General features: G+C 41.7%; 1 protein-coding gene across 2 annotated transcripts in view; it reads right to left on the reverse strand.

The window, feature by feature from the left end:
• The window catches only part of LOC145987680 (motile sperm domain-containing protein 2-like), a 106,521-nt gene that overhangs the window by 13,762 nt on the left and 73,414 nt on the right, over positions 1–19,345 (reverse strand). The window lies entirely within an intron of this gene.

The raw sequence follows: 19,345 nt of genomic DNA on the forward strand, positions 1-19,345 counted from the left end.
TGTCACCATGTCAACAAAGTGAAAGTGTCACTGTCACCATGTAAGGGAAGTGAAAGTGTCACTGTCACTGTCACCATGTAAGGGAAGTGAAAGTGTCACTGTCACTGTCACCATGTAAGGGAAGTGAAAGTGTCACTGTCACCATGTAAGGGAAGTGAAAGTGTCGCTGTCACCATGTAAGGAAAGTGAAACTGTTGCTCTCATTTCTTGAGCAAAGTGAAACTGTCGCTGTCACTTCTTTCCTCCTAGAAGAAAGAAGGAAAAAGGAGATCACTCACCCATTGAAGGGAAGAGAAGGAAGCATTTCTCTCTCATCTTTTCAGGAGAGAGAGAGAGAGAGAGAGAGAGAGAGAGAGAGAGAGAGAGAGAGAGAGAGAGAGAGAGAGAGAGAGAGAGAGAGAAGGAGGGAGAGGGGAATGCCCTCATTCACCCTCTCTCTATCTCTCCTACTTTCCATCTTTCTTTCCATGAAAGAGAAAGGAAGAGTGAAAAATAAAGTCTCTCTCTTTCTCTCTCTTGTGCTCTCTGGCCAACCTGCGAGAAAAAAGAGAGAGAGAGAGAGAGGAGGGGGGAGGAAGAGGTTGAGGTCCTACTTACTTCTCCTCTCTGGAAAAAAGGGGGGATGGAGGGGTGACTGCAAGGAAAGGGGGCTGTGGATGGATAAGGAGGGACTGTGATCCAATCGACTGTTGCCCAACCACTTTTGTAAGCGAATCGACTGTCGCCCAACAACTTTTAAAGCAAATCGACTGTCGCCCAACCACTTTTAAAGTGAATCGACTGTCGCCCAACCACTTTTAAAATGAATCGACTGTCGCCCAACAACTTTTAAAGTTAATCTACTGTGGCCCAACCACTTTTGTAAGCGAATAGACTGTCGCCCAACAACTTTTAAAGCAAATCGACTGTCGCCCAACCACTTTTGCAATCGAATCTACTGTCGCCCAACCTCTTTTGTAAGCGAATCGACTGTCACCCAACAAGTGTTGTAAGCAAATCAACTGTCGCCCAACAACTTTTGTAAGCAAATCGACTGTTGCCCAACCACTTTTGTAAGCGAATCGACTGTTGCCCAACCTCTTTTGTAAGCCTATCGACTGTCGCCCAACCTCTTTTGTAAGCCTATCGACTGTCGCCCAACAACTTTTACAGCAAATCGACTGTTGCCCAACAACTTTTAAAGCAAATCGACTGTCGCCCAACCACTTTTGTAAGTGAATCGACTGTCGCCCAACCACTTTTGTAAGTGAATCGACTGTCACCCAACCACTTTTGTAAGCGAATCGACTGTCGCCCAACCACTTTTGCAATCGAATCTACTGTTGCCCAACCACTTTTGCAATCGAATCTACTGTTGCCCAACCGCTTTTGTAAGAGAATCGACTGTCGCCCAACAACTTTTAAAGCAAATCGACTGTCGCCCAACAACTTTTAAAGCAAATCGACTGTCGGCCAACCACTTTTGTAAGTGAATCGACTGTCGGCCAACCACTTTTGTAAGAGAATCGACTGTCGCCCAACAACTTTTAAAGCAAATCGACTGTCGGCCAACCACTTTTGTAAGTGAATCGACTGTCGGCCAACCACTTTTGTAAGTGAATCGACTGTTGCTTAACAACTTTTGTAAGCAAATCAACTGTTGCTTAACAACTTTTGTAAGCAAATCGACTGTTGCTTAACAACTTTTGTAAGCAAATCGACTGTGCCCAACCACTTTTAAAGCGAATCGACTGTCGCCCAACCACTTTTAAAGTGAATCGACTGTCACTCAGTCACTTTTGTGAGCGAATCGACTGTCGCCAATCAACTTTTGTGAGCGAATCGACTGTCGCCAATCAACTTTTGTGAGCGAATCGACTGTCGCCAATCAACTTTTGTGAGCGAATCGACTGTCGCCCAACCACTTTTGTGAGCGAATCGACTGTCGCCCAACCACTTTTGTGAGCGAATCGACTGTCGCCCAACCACTTATGTGAGCAAATAGACTGTCGCCCAACCACTTTTGTTAGCAAATAGACTGCCACCCAGTCACTTTTGTGAGCGAATCGACTGTCGCCCAGTCACTTTTGTGAGCGAATCGACTGTTGCCAATCAACTTTTGTGAGCGAATCGACTGTCGCCAATCAACTTTTGTGAGCGAATCGACTGTCGCCAATCAACTTTTGTGAGCGAATCGACTGTCGCCCAACAACTTTTGTGAGCGAATCGACTGTCGCCCAACTTTTGTGAGCGAATCGACTGTTGCCCAACAACTTTTGTGAGCGAATCGAGTGTCGCCCAACAACTTTTGTGAGCGAATCGAGTGTCGCCCAACAACTTTTGTGAGCAAATCGACTGTCACCCAGTCACTTTTGTGATCGAATCGACTGTCACCCAGTCACTTTTGTGAGCGAATCGACTGTCACCCAGTCACTTTTGTGAGCGAATCGATTGTCGCCTAACCTCTTTTGTAAGCGAATCGACTGTCGCCCAACCACTTTTTTGAGCGAATCGACTGTCACCCAGTCACTTTTGTGAGCGTATCGACTGTCGCCCAACAAATTTTGTGAGCGAATTGACTGAAGCCAAACTAATTTTGTAAGCGAATCGACTGTTGCCCTGTCATTTTTGTGAGCGATGCGTTTGTCGGTCAGTCATTCTGAGAGTAAAGCGATTGTCGCTCAGTAGACAACACTGTATTCTACTGCATTATGAGAAAGCAACTTTGGACTTAATGTCAAAGAGCAGCGTCCTCAATCATCGCTATCGGTGTAAACAATGCACAAGGATTTTTGCTTTGAAGTAGAGTGTTCGCTCCCAAGTGTCAGGTCGAACACACGGTTGCTCCTTTACGTTGGCGAATTAAGTCCTTCTCTTGGGAGCAATTCTTTTCTGGCTCGCCTGATCGGTCCATCGATATCATTTGGATGTCCCGGTAGGTGAGTACAGCTAATTTTAGACGTCAAGGTGGGTGATCGCGTTTTAAGACATCAAAGATGATGAGTAACAGGGCGACGTGTTTATTAACAACTTTTTTACTTTTGGACACCTCTCTGTCCCTCTCTTCTATTTCGGTTATTTTACGTCGCTTTTATACCCTTCGGGTTATTCGCGACGATATGAATGAAATGTAAGATGTGAAAAACACAATGATCCATCCATACCATAACCATGGTTCGAACCTGGGACCTGAGATCCGACCGATTGATTTTTTTGATTATTTTACTTCGTTTTTCTGCCACTTTTGGCTGATCGCGAAGATGAGGATCAGTGATGATATTGATGAAGGGACATTCACAAAGAACACCCATGCCAGGAATCGAACCCGGGACCATCGACGTCGTAGCGATATGCTAACCGTAAACCATAACCACTCCGCCACGGAGGTCTGTAGACCTAAGATCAACATTTTCGACGTCTCAGGGGGAGCAATTGCCTCTTCCTGTAATGCGTCCTCGTAGCGTATATGTAGGTGCACTGAAGGGGGTTAGGGGTCAGAAGCTCCCTTTAGACTTAGTATCATGAAGAAAATAGGTCAACAGAAGTAACGCACTCCGTTTTCTAACTCATTACCATAATGGAATTCAAAATGCTTTTCTAGCAGCTTAGACCCCCCTCCCCGTAAAAACTTCCTGGGTGCGCCTCACAGATTCTTCGTTAACATAACCGTTATGAAAAATAAAATTAAAAACTATAAATACTTAACTTTCTCGGTTTCGCTTTAATAAAAAATGGTCTCCCTCTCCTTAGGACAACACGTAACATCATCAACACTACTAAAAACAAACAGTGTTAACTTACCATGAGGCACACAATTTTAACAATTTTTAAAACCATGTTGACGTATTATGCATGGCACACAGCATCCTACGTAATTTTCTGAACAAAACGGATGTTGATGACACTCAAGGATATTACACAGATCCATTCTATCGCACATTACTATCCCTCTCATTTCCCCTCCAAACCGCTGCAAAAGTTTGACTAATTTAGGATCGACGCACCCGGTCTGCGGCTGACAGACATAGCGGCTCAGATGCCAATGCCAAGTTGAGAGCAGGTTCTTGACCAGCTGCAGCAGACTAGCACGACAGGTTATTTAACGATGTTGGCTGGCTCGCTTGGGTTCAGTGGCCAACGCAACAGAATAAAGCTGAGTTTGCGGTGGGTAACTGCAACATTAAAATGATCGGTAACTTGGGTTGCATTGATTGATTGAATTAGGTTATTTTACGTAATTTTCTGACACTTTTGGATAATCGCGACGATAAGGATGAGAGGATATGAAGCAAATTATTAAGAAACACTCCACCGGACACCCATTCCTGGATTCGAACCCCTGGCGTCGTAGCGCGCTGTGCTAACCACTCCGCCATGGAGGTCGGCAATCGGTAAGTTGTCTAGAACAATGTCAACAAATGTTAAGTGGTGGTAGATATCATGAAAGCAAGTAACTTTTCCTGATTAACATTACGCCGATAGCGCTCAGTTTCGGTGCTACAAGCGCTCACAATCTATAATACGCGTGTGCAACCTAACAAAACAAGTTATGGAGTTGGCCTATTTTCCAGGGGCGCATAGTAGATGGTATCCACACGAGCTAGCAAAATTTTCGCAAAGCATCTCCCCAGCTGTCTCATCATGTTAAACCATAAAAGCACCCCCCCCCCCCCACGATAACTCCAAGGCTCGACCAAACATCCTCCGAGCAAACATTTTCCACTTCAAGCAGTGGTTGTGCATTTGTCCTCGATTCCCGGTGGAGATTCGTTGCGCAAAGCTTCGGGCTCCACTTTAAACTGTAGGTCCAGTCCTGATTAACCTATCTGAGCATAAATTGGGGTCAAAACAAAAACAACATATTGCTGAACTTTTCGATCTTCTTCTAGTGTCCGAAGTACGAATATTTTTTGATATTTCTTTGTTAAGACCACGAAGCTATGGGCTAACAATTGACGCTACTGGCAACCCTGGAACGCGTTCTTGAAAGTTAGGCAAGCTTATCGGGAAAAGTTATTGTTTTCGTGGTATCTAAAACCATCCAACGTTTGTTTTTCGTGGTATCTAAAACCATCCAACGTTTTTTATTTGTTCCCCCCCCCCAACACACAAAGAGAGTGTTGTGGAAGAAGATGACAAACATTAACAACGTGTTTAGGGAAAGAAGATCTGGAGATCGGCCTAGGTCCTTCAAGGGCTGTCGAGCAACGGGGGGCGGGGGGGGGGGTTATAGGGAAAGAAGGTGAACCATTTTTCTTAAAACGTTTTCTTCAGGGGCGATTCCTCCATGTAGAAAGTGAGGAACTTCCTACAGTTCATTTGTATTTATTTCCAGTTCTCTGCTTTATAGGAGTTTAATGCGTGTTATAAAATTATGAACGCAATGTACGAACAATTGCCTAGGTTAGCTACTGTCAAGAGTTGACTGCTCTCGCTCGCTCAGCCTCAGCCCAAAGACTATGGTTACAGGCTTTTCTGTTGCTCGCTGAGGAACCTCGGCGGTCTTCCTACTGACAGATGGGTGTGGAATGGAAAGGGGCAGTGAAGGGAGGGTAATGTTGCGAAGATCAGCGAGGACCGAGGAACCAGCAAGTTCCTCACAATCAGCGATGCAAACCCCAGCAAAATGGTACTAAACCAAGCACAGTTTGATCTTTGTTGGCACTTAGCACTCTGCTTTTGGCATGATGGTAAAATCTAGCATAATCTACAAACGCCAATCCCTGGGAGAGGGAAATCGAATTCAAAGGAATATGTTTTCAGGAAATAAAAATAAAATTGCGCCCAAATCTTATTTCTGCTTCACCAGAGGACATGTTTAAAACGAAAGGAAGTATGCCGATCCAGCAGAAAGCTTTTTTTACAACCATGCCAAGATCCATCTTCTATCTTTTCTTCATCCTGCCCGATTTAGTTCGTCAGGAGATTTTATGGTAGGAAATCGATAGAAAGTTGGTGCTAAACAATTTTCTCAAACTCTTCTTCTATGCTGAATCCATGTCGTTTGTTGCACCATTTTAAACAATTTTGAAGGGAAATTTACACTATGACTTAACTGTTAATAATAAGTAACGCAAGTTCAAAACTCTAGAAAAGTAGATAAAAAATTACAATTATCCGAAAAAAATGATTAATAATAAATCCTAGCAAAATTTAGAAGCATTTAGCATAATTTCGAAGTTTAAGCAGCACTTTTTATTATCGTCAATCCAACGACGACAGGGAGGGAAAAGAAAATCGAAATTCTTGCAAAATCTGAAATATCGTTAATGTTATTTTATTATTTTCGTTGGTTTTTATAGGTTCACATTTAAATGTTTCATAGTTCAAAATGAAGAGTAAGGGCCCCTTGCCCTACCTTGAGCATGGGCTTGCAGCTAACATTCTAAATGCAATGGATAGTACAAGCAATACGTGTGAATGTAATCGAACGCATTTTTCAAACCTTCTTCGGTTACCATAACATATTACTACACTCCGCAAAACCCACGAGTCGCCATTGTATTTATTTATTCATTTATGCTTATGTTATCCTGCTGAAGAAAAGCTAAAGAACCTCGATACAGCTTTGACAAGAAAGTAGTATACAACAAAAGTACAAGTATAGTTGAAGTCCTGATTCGAACGCCACTTTACTTCAAAGAAACTTCCGAAAGATCAGTTTCCCTCTGACAACCATAAGTCAAGTCCACATCGAGCCCAGTATATCCTCTCCTAGGAGGACGTCCCTTTTCGTACCTCGAAACTGAATTTTATCCTGAATGTATGCAAACACGAGGCACAGTCACAGTTGCTGCAAACGGATTAACTTTACAATTATGATAAATAATACATATCCTCAATAAATAATTTTCATTTTCAAGTGTCACACACACCCACATATATTTACAAAAGTCTTAAACGAGACCGATAGGCTCGATTTTACACGTGTGTCTCGTTCTCGCCTCTACTTACACTATGTGGAAGAAAGTCATTGGACACCCCGGTTTCAACTCTGAAACGAACTCCTCATGGAAAAGAGAGTACAGACGGGTATATATACTGAAGCAGGAGGCTTCTCAGATCATTCGCTGATAAAATGACGGACAGGAAAGAGCTCAGCATGTTTGGAAGAGGGATCATAGCAGGCTGCTCCAAAGGAGGCATGAGTATACGTAGCATAGCTGATGCCCGACAGGTCCCTAAATCAACTGTAACCTTTGTCATCAAGAAGTGGAAGGAAAAGGGACACTGCAGCAATGCATCACGAAGTGGAAGACCCACGAAATTGGACGACCGGGACAAGAGAGTGCTGAGAGGGAGATTCGGAAAAACAGGACCCGTCCGATGCATTCGATTGCAGAAGAGTTTCAAAGTACGACCAATTTGACTGTTTCGACCAAGACACTTCGCAAGGAGGCCTATGCGCTCGGTTATCATGGTCGAGCCGCTGCCCACAAAACCCTGATATCAAAAAACAATAAACGGCAGATACTATGCTGGTGTAAAGAGCGGAGAAACTGGACGGTGGAGCAATGGTAGAAGGTCCTATGAAGCGATGAATCACGCTTCACATTGTTTCGATCAGATGGGAGAGTGTGGGTATGGCGATTACCCGGAGAACGTCTGTTACCCGAGTGTGTAGTGCCCACAGTGAAGTATGGTAGTGGCGGCACCATGTTCTGGGGTTGTTTCAGCTGGCAAGGCGTGGGTCCACTATTACCGGTGTATTGTCACATGACGTCTGCGTTCTACCGATTTAATTCCGACAACTCCATGCTCCCCACGTTGTGGCGTTTCTATGGAAATGAAGAATGTGTGTTCCAGGACGATAATGCGACTTGTCATGTTTCCAGGGCTACCATGGAGTGGTATGCAGAAAATAATGTCACCCGACTGGATTGGCCTGCTCAGAGCCCTGACCTCAATCCTATGGAACATGTATGGGACGAACTGGAGCGCTGATTGAGGTCGCGATCGCCTCGCCCTTCTACACTTCCAGGGTTGGTGACTGTACTTCAGGAGGAATGGCGGAATATCCCACTCGGTGTACTACACGACCTTGTGGCCAGTTTACCACGACCAGTAGCTGCTGTTATCGCTGCCAAAGGCGGACCGACCTCCTACTGATTGCAAGAAAACTGATGGTATCTGCTGACATGTGGTGTCGAATGATTTTCTTCCACATAGTGTATAACAGGCGGTCTTGGTGTCTTCCCTGAAACACGCACAGAGGGGCTCAGTGGACTAGTGGTTAAGAGTAAAGATCTGCGACGCTAGAGGTCCCAGGTTGGAACATGGATAAGACAACGATCTATCGCTGGGTTTGTTCCAGAATCCAGTTCATCATTCATCCTCATCGTCGCGATTAAATTAAGATGTAGAAAAGTGATAAATGCTTACACACACACAGTAAAGGTGAGATGAAATAAATAAACCTACCTGCCTGCACAGTAGCAGCGATTGGGCACCAAAACTGGGGAGGAGAGTCTACTTTCTCTTGGTGGGACAACAACTGACAAAAAGTGTGGGGGGGGCAACTGCCCCCTCAATCGCCGCCACTGCCCCTGCACATCGCAACATGCCCTGAAGTCATTTGGAGGCAGGTTGTGGAGATAGGATCAAAAATATCCACAATCCTGGTCATTTGTGAAGGTGATGTGATCAGCACCACGCTCTGGGCGCCACTAGCCCTGGATAATCGTTTCATGCAGGGTCATTGGTGGAAAATTCTCACCTCGGGTATCAAACCCGGGTCCTCTGTGTGGCAGTCAGACGCCCAACCAACTGGAGCACTGAGACTCTCTCTCCCTCTCCACACACACAAGCAATTTATACTTCTGGTTTGACGAAGTCCTTAATGAATGTTACAAAATGTCAGAAGAAGTACTTCAAGTTTATCTTACGCTGAATTGTTTCTCTCCCCCCCCCCCCCCCGCCCGTCTGTCTAGTCACAGTCAGTCTTACAAGGCTATCTAAAAATATAAACATATGTGTTGGAATTTGTTTTGAGCTGCTAGAATTAACCTTTGACGAAATTTCCGGTTTGCCGATGACACATAAAAGTTCAGTGCATGAACTTTTATGCCATCGTCAAACCCGAAATTTCATGAAAAGGTTAAATCCAACATTCACTTCCCATGAAGATCCTGGAGGTTCCCGCTTTCCGTTGTGATAAGCCCAGGCGTGACGTCACGAGTATGCATTTCATTATATCCTCTAATGATGGCTCCCCCGTTCAAAAGTTAAAACTACGTTTTTCTTCGGTAGCATTTAGTTCCCTGGAATTGGGAATGTAGGGAAAATACCCCAACGCAGGGCCATTATCTGTAAATCCACTATATACACAGATAGGCTAATCGCGACTGGACAACACAGCTTAAAGTGGGATCCAAACCACCCCAGCCAGCGATCGAACCCGGGACCCCATGAATACAAGGCAACGCCTTCGGGATCCCGTTTTCTTCTTGCACCCCCTCCAATAATATCCACCCACAGCAATCGTTTATTTTTAATGGATAGAGGAAAAATCTTCCTTTCTCTAAAATATCTAGTAGTTCTCTAACGTATCTAGTAGTAGTTAGTAGATAATGTGAATAAGGTAATTGTTCCAGTGTTATAAGAAGTTGATTACAAAATAGAGCATAAAACAGACGAATTTGACTACAAGAAAAGAGTAAGCAACGTGGATATTCTTTCATGTAATAATATATATTCATACACATGAAAGCGCACACAGCACAGGCACACATACTCCTCCTCTGCCACACACATCTTTAACACATGTAGCAGCCTACATGTAGTTCACGCCAATCAAGCCTCCTAGATGGCGTAGTGGTAACGTCGTCGCCTTGAAATCAAGGGGTTCCGGATTCGATACCCGGTTGAGGCACATTGTGATTCCGGTAGCGGCGATTGGGAAGCGTCCCCCAATTTTTGCCCCGCACTATGGTCTCTTAATGCTAACTTTGTCTGCAAAAGTAAAATGTTCTTGTCCCCCCCTTCCAGTTTTGACACTCAATCGCCGCCACTGAGTGGTTCGGATCCCACTTTAAACTGTAGGTCCAATTAATCTTTCTCTGCATAAAATGAATTTATAACCAAACCCCATACATACAGTTCGCGAGACCTCCATATGTTAGTACACAAACGCGTAATGCTATAGTATGAAAAAGGAATCTATCCCAACTTATGCCGAAAATACATAAAAAAATATTGTTTAAAATATGTGAAATACAGGAACGAAACAATTAGGTAGTACATATTTTACTGAAATAGCAACTTTAGTACGAAACTGAGGAATGGCTTGCAATTTACTTTCTTACATATTTGTTTCAAACTAAGAAAAACATGAAACAGGATATCTGGTTTTTTTCTCCCTAACATGCATGGGTATTTCAACTATAATTATAAAAATTTAACTTATATTTTAAAATAGTCATGTTTAATTTTGCAATTAATTTTCATTAAACCTGTGCCAAAGTTGGTTTTAAGTACACTCTGATCTACAGTTAAAGTGAAATCCGAGGACTGCGCAATGTGCCATGAGAAGGAAGGGAGCAGTGACCCCATTGATTGCAAGATACAACTACGCAGTGGGGTGTTCAACCTGAAGGGGGATTTATAACTCTTTTTCACCCAGCTTTACTAGAAAAGATCGTAAATATAGCAGTGCCTAAAGAAATCCGCCTCTACTTCTGGAAATTGACACTCCCGTTGGATTATAATCCAAGAATAATTTATTATTCTTAACACGTTAGTGGTGCCAACTTAACCGAGATTTCTGTATTCTAATCAACATATAGTGAAGTACATTAACCTTATCATTACATAAGCACATGTGTTCCGTCTGGCCTCCCTCTAATAAACATGGTCTGGACTACTGAGGAAGCTGGTTCCCCAACCTCACACAAACGTTTGACAACGGTGACGTCATAGGATGAAGGCTACCTTTAGGTCGGCATCGTCACTGACCTTCGAGGTAACGCTGCAGGAAAACACAAAAACCGTGTATACGCACCCAGCACGAGGATAGACGGCCACGACACAATAAACTTAATCCTGGCAATGGGATCGCCAGACATTTTTGTAACGGTGGTCAGGCAATTGAAAAAAAATGAATAGTAGAAATAATTATTGTTATTTTCACTCTGATGATTACTATTAAAAAGTAATAACCATTACAAACTTAAAAATATATGAATTTTATTCCAAACTATTATTATTATATCCTCTGGGAGGTTTTTCTACTCTATCCACAAGGGGGATGACTGTCCAGCACAACTGGTTTTCATTTTTATTGGACACTTCATGCAGTTAGTGTACTGAAATGCAAAGTTATTTAATTTTATTAACTGTTGCACACCTCATTCAAGAAAAAGAAAAAAACTTTAAAAGTAAGGGAGTATTTTAGTCAAAGTTTATGTTGTTTGCCCCCTCAGATAAAACTTTCATTTTTTGAACTTCTGGATTAAATGGCACAGAATATGATAAAACAATATATTTTTTGTTCACTTTTGTTATTCTGTTCTCATACTAATCTACTGCGCGTTATTGCCATTAACATTAAAAAGAATAATCTTTTCAATTTTTCTTGTAACTCGAAATGAACGACGCCAATTTCTATGGGGGTCGACGGACCGGTTCGATCTCCCCTTCCCATCCCGACGACGACGATCGTGGCCTACTTTTAAGTTTGTGCATCGACTACTATCAAACGTAATCATCTACTCACCCTCCTCCTAGGTTTAGCCATTCCATCCGAGAAAGCGAAAACGGCAGCCGAAGTACTAAGTTGGGACGAAACTCCGCGTGCCAACGCGATCTTCATTCAGACACCTATCCTCCACTTTTGCGCTGCCGACTAAATATAGATCGCGGGAAGACATGCCGGGCCAAGGACGACGAAACACCACCAACTGCTTGCACGGGGGAGCCAAGAACAGGTCGTTATACACACACGAACTAAACAAGGCGTATCGCGGTCCGCAACAAGCAAACATTTCGGACTGGCCCGACTTATCGATATCCCGGAAACGCTGCATTTTTGTTCCTTTATTTTCCCGATAACCACGAGGAAGTCCCGCGTCAACTCTGCAAAGCACGATGTAATGTTAAAAAGTTAATGTCTTCCGGTTATGCAACTGTCGTAATACAGAATTCAATTCATAAAGCATACTTAGGTTCGATCGAACATAGTCTCCTGTCTTAAGACCGTATCGCAGAGAGCTAGATTTCTTACCACATCACCTTTTAGGCAGCTCGGATCCTTGGTTTGGCAATCTGTTTCGCTACTCGCTTCTTCGTTCTATGCTTGGAGCAGCCAATCAAAACCAACTTCAATCACGCTGTGGCCTGTATCCAGCGTAATTGTTTTCCTTATTTATTTTTGTTATTTAGCGTCGGTTTTCTGCCACTCTTGGCTAATCGCAACGATGAGGATGATATGATGAAGGGACACTCGCAAAGGACGCCCAGGCAGAGATTAGAACCCAGGACCCTTGGCATTTTGGCGAGTTGTGCTAACCACTCCGGTACGGAGGTTGGCGCCAATTGTCATATCTATCTCGGAAGAGGGCAGGTGCAACAATCAGAAAGTAAGACACCACCCCCACCAGCCAGCACTCACGCTTTCTTTTCTACTCAATGTTGTATCGTTCTTATAAGTCACAAAGAACATTGATTGATTGATTTGCTTTATTTTCCTTCGCTTCTTGTGCAATTTTTCGGTAATTTGCGAAGATGGGGATGAGTGATGATATGATGAATGTACACTCGCAGACATCCATGTTCAGGCCGGGATTCGAACTCAGGACCCCTGGCGTCGTAGCGCGATGTGCTAACCACTCCGCCATGGGGCCGGCAGTCACAAAGAACAGTCTGGTATAATTAGCAACGAATTGATCACATGTTAAGCATACCAAGAAATTTAATGTTCGCAGCGTTTAACTTAGATGTTCTTTACAAGATTTTTGATGCTAAAAATGTCTCTACTATAGTCATAATTCATCCCTGACAGGGACAAAAATTTACTTTCCTTTGTCACGTAAACGGAATTTCGTGTCGTCGTAAGTGAGTTGAAAGATGAACACTTTGAACAACATAATGCTCAAGCTCTAAAGAACTGCGATGCTTGACAGTTCAAGTTTCACAAATTGTTACTGAGAGGCCAAGTACTAAGATTTTTCGTTTTCATTTTTGCATTTCATCAAGTCATAATTTATCACCACTGCTGTGACTAATCGTTGTAGGGATAGGAAAGTGACGAAAAAGTAATTGAAATAATACTTAGTGAATAAAACATTACCACTGTTCACTGATTCGAAAGCATACAACATTCTCGTTAAATTTCAACATTCTAACATAAAAAAGAAGGCTTAATCTTGTTCATAAGTATAGTCAAAAAAAGTGTTGGGCGATATAACGTGATATTGAAAAATATCGCCCAGGCGATATCAACTAGACGATATATCGTCACGATATTTTGGCGATGTATATCGTGTCGGTGATATGTCGTCACGTAATTTGGCGAATATAGTGTCGACGATATATTGTCACGATATTTTAGCGATATATATCGTGTCGGCGATATATCGTCACGATATTTGGCGATATATATCGTGTTTGTTGGCGATATATCGTCACGATATTTTAGCTATATATATCGTGTCAGCGATAGCGTCACGATATTTGGCGATATATATCGTGGAGACGATATATAGCCGATATCAAAATACGGAAAAATATCGTATCGTCTGTGACGATATTTCCTTGATATATCGCGATATCAAAATTTCGATGTTGTCCATCCCTACTTAAGATAGGCGTCAAACCAAAAATTACTGTCGTTTTTTGCGACTTGTAACTGCTAATTTACTGTACTGATGACCTCGACAAACCGAATTCATGGAAGAGACGGAGGAGGGAACTACAGCCCTGGGTCCCTCTCCATATGTAAAGAGGCCACCACTGGGGAAAACACTGCTTTGACATGGGCCGCAAACTGGAGGGAAAACAGGATATTAAAAGTTATAACTGAAATTATAAATAAGTGGTGGTCCGGATGTTGTTAACCCTGGCCCAGTGTTCGAAGTGGGGGGACGCGAGGGATGCTATACCCCCCCCCCACCAGTTAGAAAATCTTCAGAAGCCATCCTCCTCATCTACTGACTTGTCTGCACGTTGATTCATACAAGCGTCCCCCTGCTGCCTTCGAACTCGATGAGGCACCCCTCAGTTAGGTTTGGTTTGATTTATTATTTAACGTTGCTTTTCTGCCCCTTTTGACTGATCACGAAAATGAGGATGAGTGATGACTTGATGAAATTCATGGACACTCACAAAGAACATCAATACCAGGCCTGGATTCGAACCTGGGACTTCTCGGGTCATAGCGCGCTGCGCTAACCACTCCTCCACGGAAGTCGCTCCCTCCCCTTCAGTTAGGAATTTCCACTTCGAGCCGACCTCCACACACACGAAACCGGGCTTGATCCCATTAAAAGAACCTTCAACGCCCCCCCCCCCTTTTCCAACAAACCATTTACTACTGTTCTAAAAACAATAGATTATTTAGCATGTAAGGAACTGTAGTATAAAATGGTCCGTGCCACCATCCGAAGTGGAATGGTTAGCACAGCTCGTTAATCATGGGTGTTATTTGTGAGTGTTCCTTCCACATCCTCATCTTCGCGATTAGCCAAATGTGGCAGAAAAGCGAAGTAAAATTAAATCAACAAATCAATAAAATGGTCCGTAATGTGATAGAGTTTACTTACGACACGTAATAATCCAGGCATGATGATGGACAGATGGCGACTGGCGCTATGAACCCACAACAGTTGTTACGACTTCGAGGTTAATAGTGCTGGCCAAGGGTTATCGTGTGTACCCAGCCAAAGAACAGGTCACAGGCTGCACAAAGGTACACAAGAACAACACCAATCCACTGATGCTTCTTCCTGCGACTTATCTCCAAATGCAACTTCCTACAGCTGCCGGCGGGGAGACCGTTATGGAGACATCGATTGAGGAAGTGGAATTTCCCATGCAAGTAGCCCATGTGAAGTTTTCACCAAATAAATCACAAAAAACGTATTCTTTGTGCAGTTTTCTTGATCGTTGCGTGAATAGGTCGAAGTTCAAGCGTGCTAATTTTGCCGATACTAAGACGCGTTTGCCTTTGGACTCGCGAACACAAAATTCATTTTCCTTATCATTATACGCCGCATATTTATGTTGCCAAAGTAGTGATTCCTATACATTTTCAGCTTACCGCCATCTTACGTTTCTTTGCTTTCATATACCGACATTCAACAATATTTTGATAACGTCGTCGCATTGTAATCAAAACTTAAAACAAGATTTAATTTCAATAATATTTATTCCAATACACAATTGCCGACCTCTATGACAGAGTGGTTAGCGCTGAGCGCTTTGACTTCGGGGTCTCGAGTTCGAATCCCGGTCTGGGCAAGGGTGTTCTTTCTGAGCGTCCCTTCACAATTTTATCATATCACTCATCCTCATCGCCGCAGTTAGCCAAAGTGGCAGAAAAGCGAATTAAAATAAACCAAATGAAATTAAAATCCAATACACAAGGCTAGTAAAAAATAGTTGAAAACAGAGATTGTCAGGTACGAGGATATTTGCTTGAGCACTGAGAATAACCAAGAGGATGCTCCTATGGGAACAAACCGACGGGCGAGAGGGTGTTTTGCGTAAATTTTAATGGCTAGGGTGATACCACTCCCCCAATTTTTGTTTTTAAGTTGAGGACAAATGTTGGCTGACCGGGGATGGTGTACGACTGCAGCTAAAAATAACGAAAATGACAAAGGTCAGAACTTCTTCCTAGTTGTAGCCGAAATCGCGTCGAGGGATGTTCTAAGAAAATTGATTTCCTTGGCGCGAGGTGTGTGTATATATATATATATATATTAAAGGCAGGTTGCGTGTGTGGTGTATTAAGCGAGTGAATTATTTTTGTGGCGAAGTCCGGACGGCTTTCAAAGACATTTACAAAGATTTATGCACACTACTACTTACGATAATATAAGGCCTACATAAAATATTAATCAGGAACTTTACTTTTTGTCTATTGTAATAGGCAATTAAAGGTGATCACCGTACAATTATTTTTGTTTCTTACGATTGGATCTAACCCTTTTTTGTTATGTAATAAATATTCAATTCTTTATCCATTTGACATTAATTTCCTTGCCAGAACAGTTGTTTTTAAACAAATGTTGGCGATCTTTACTACACTTATACTAGATAATGAATAAATGCTGCTATACGTAGATCTCTTCTTTTACCATCTTTTTACAAACCCTTGTAATAATAACAATGAAAATTAATTTACATATTTAATTAATATTATTTTAATTACATTTATTATTATAATTATTATTGAGACTCTTGCCCGGACCCCCTCCCTCGAAATGTATTATTTCAAGATACGTGCCTGCCGGCTTCTACCCGGTACAGAGCCCTCCGCGAGAGGCTCTCCTGAAGTTTGTAACTTGGAACCTGATCTGGCAACCACCTGCAAAGATAGCTTTTCGTTCAGGGTTCACCAGGGAAAGAAAGGAAATTATTTTTTTCCAGTAAGAATTCAAAGCCGCTGACAGGTGACTGTCACCCGTACAGACTCCAAATTTGAATTATAATCGTGGGGCCGTTCTGTAGTTAGGTCCGAAAGAGTGAATCTACAGTTTGAAGGCTCCCTTACTGTGGAAGTGTGGATAACTTTTCCAAAAACACGCTTCTTAAAATAGTTTTTTTGTTTTACGTCGCGTATTAAAAATAACTTTTGGTTAATTGCGACAGTGAGGATGAAACTGATTAAGGTACACTCACAACTCATGCTCCTATCGGGACTCGCACTTTGAGTAGCAAATCCTAAGTGAATCTGTCTGTGACTGAAGAGAAATTGCATGTGTAAAATAATGTGAGTAACTCCTCAACTCAAGAGTTTAGATTAATTTTAATTATTTTAAGTAAAATATTTCACAATTACAAATACCTATGTCGCAGATGATGTTGGGAATGTCCTTGTACTGTACACATTTTTAACATCTTTTGATAAAGTTTCCTTAAAAACCGCCTTCCTCACACTTCTGCACGAGTTTGTTTTCATATGATTCGTACTTAAAAATTCTTTGTTCTAAAGCGTACTTATGTTGCGGCATTATAACACAAATAGCATTCGGTCTATCACTTATTACCTTACCAAACTACACAGAAGCGAATATAACTTTTTCTTCAACACGACACATCCACCCGTATGAAAGCATATACTGACATTCACGGCTGACTGAGAGGTGTCACGTTCCGACGCCATGTATCTGTTTTCGATAATATGTTGCTGATCAGAGTGCACTGTTCCCCTGCATGTTTACCGAAGAGAAACTTGATGAAACCTTGGAAAACTACCAAATGCGCTGTGCGCTTCAGTTGAAGGGATACATACATTCGATTTCGCCGGCAAGCACCGGAGTTCCAGTCACTATACGGGCCACGTTAAAGTGGCATGATGGGAGCCTCAAAATGACGGTGCTAACCCAGCATAAGATAATTTGGAATAAAATGTTCTCGTTTTGACATTAATTTGTCAACAATTGAATCTTCGATATCTAATGATCACCCAGAAAGTAATATGGAGCAGTGATCAAATTTTATGATCTGCAGGAAGTTTCAGGCTCAAGTATCATGGGATATTTAATATCTTGGCCGATCTGTCTCTTTGCCAAATGGGAGTTAAAAGAACTGACTAACATTTATTTCTATTTCAGTTATTTTATGTTGCTTTTCTACCTGTAAGGTTAATTGCAATGATGAGGATAAAAGGTGAACTGATGAAATGCATGATAGGACAAATACATAGGCATCTGGAAGGGTGGGATTGATCTACTTTATTTCAAATTACAAAAAAACAGAAAAGTTGTTATTTTCATTGCAATAAAGTTCAGTTAGTTACTATTTCATGGAATAGCGAAAGTAAAAACTGAATAATATTGAAAAAAAAAAGTCTCAAATACAGGAATCACGTCATGTTTTTTTTTCTTCATATTCTACCATTTCAACCAGGAATAAATATTTCCACAGTTTTCAAAATTCCCAAATTAAAGTTTTATGCATTTCAGTACAACTGTATGAAATGCAAAAAGATAATAAAAAAATAGTTCTGCTGGATATTCATTCATCCAGTGAATCGAGTAATAATAATAATACTTTGGATTATTTTTATTATAATAGATGTTATTGTATAATATTAATAATAATTATTGGTTTTATTTCTACTATTCCAAGTTTTATCAGTGGCCTGAACCTCCTGCAAAAATTTCTAGCAATGTGGACAAATACAATGGGCCTGAAACAGGGTTTGAACCTGGGTAATTTGAACTGGGTAATTTAAGAAACTACAGTAAAACAACCTGGGTAATTTGAACTGGGTAATTTAAGAAACTACAGTAAAAAAGAAAGATAAGATTATGCGAATTTATTACAACATAAATTATCCTCATTAGTTAGTTTATGGATCTTTGTTAGTAACCATGGAGCAGAATGCAGTTTTGCAGTATATGTAACTGTTTCCAGCTTTGATTTAGTGCTCTAAAAATGGACATTCTTACATGAATGAATCAAGCAAGACGCAGGCAACAAATCATTAGGAGCAACATCTCACGTACACATTCCAAAAAAGGCATGCACTGAATCACCATCAAAACCAGCTCAATATCAAAGTTCATGCAACAAGGTTCAATGACTGGTTATCTCCTAGTGTCAATATGAAAGATACAGAGGTTAAAATGGTTTTCTAACCCTTTCCCACCTCTCTTTAATTTCCGTCAACAAAGGAAACAACATGTGATCCAATTTGAGGTCAGATCCCTCATAATATTATGTGTCTGAATAAAGTACAACAAGGTCTGATGTGAATAAGGATAAATCAGTTTCACAATTTACAGACTAACTGTCAGGTTTGGCAGTGATTGAATTCAGTACTTGAATTGCTGTCCTTGCTTTATGAATGTCACTACAATATACACAGGTGAGAAGGCTTCAAGTAGTTTACAGCTATGAACAACTTATTATTAGTTTAAGAAATTCGAATCTTGCCCATGTCAGACAAGTTCATGCTAGGCTAATTGTAGCTGGACCTACAGTTGAAAGTGGGATCCGAAAAACTGCAATGTGCCTCCACCTTCGATCATGGGACTTAACTTTGGGGATAGGTACGAACTTAAGGGTTAACTTGGGGGGGGGGACACAGTCTACTAGTTCTTCATCCCATAAAAAAAGGGGTTCCATGATTATTTATTTATTTTTTTATTGAGAAAATTCCAGATACAGCACAGGTGGGTCATTTTACATTGAAATTGTC

The sequence above is a fragment of the Lepisma saccharinum genome, chromosome 5, assembly GCF_977018435.1.
Source record: "Lepisma saccharinum chromosome 5, izLepSacc3.1, whole genome shotgun sequence".
NCBI classification, from domain to species: Eukaryota; Metazoa; Arthropoda; class Insecta; order Zygentoma; family Lepismatidae; genus Lepisma; species Lepisma saccharinum.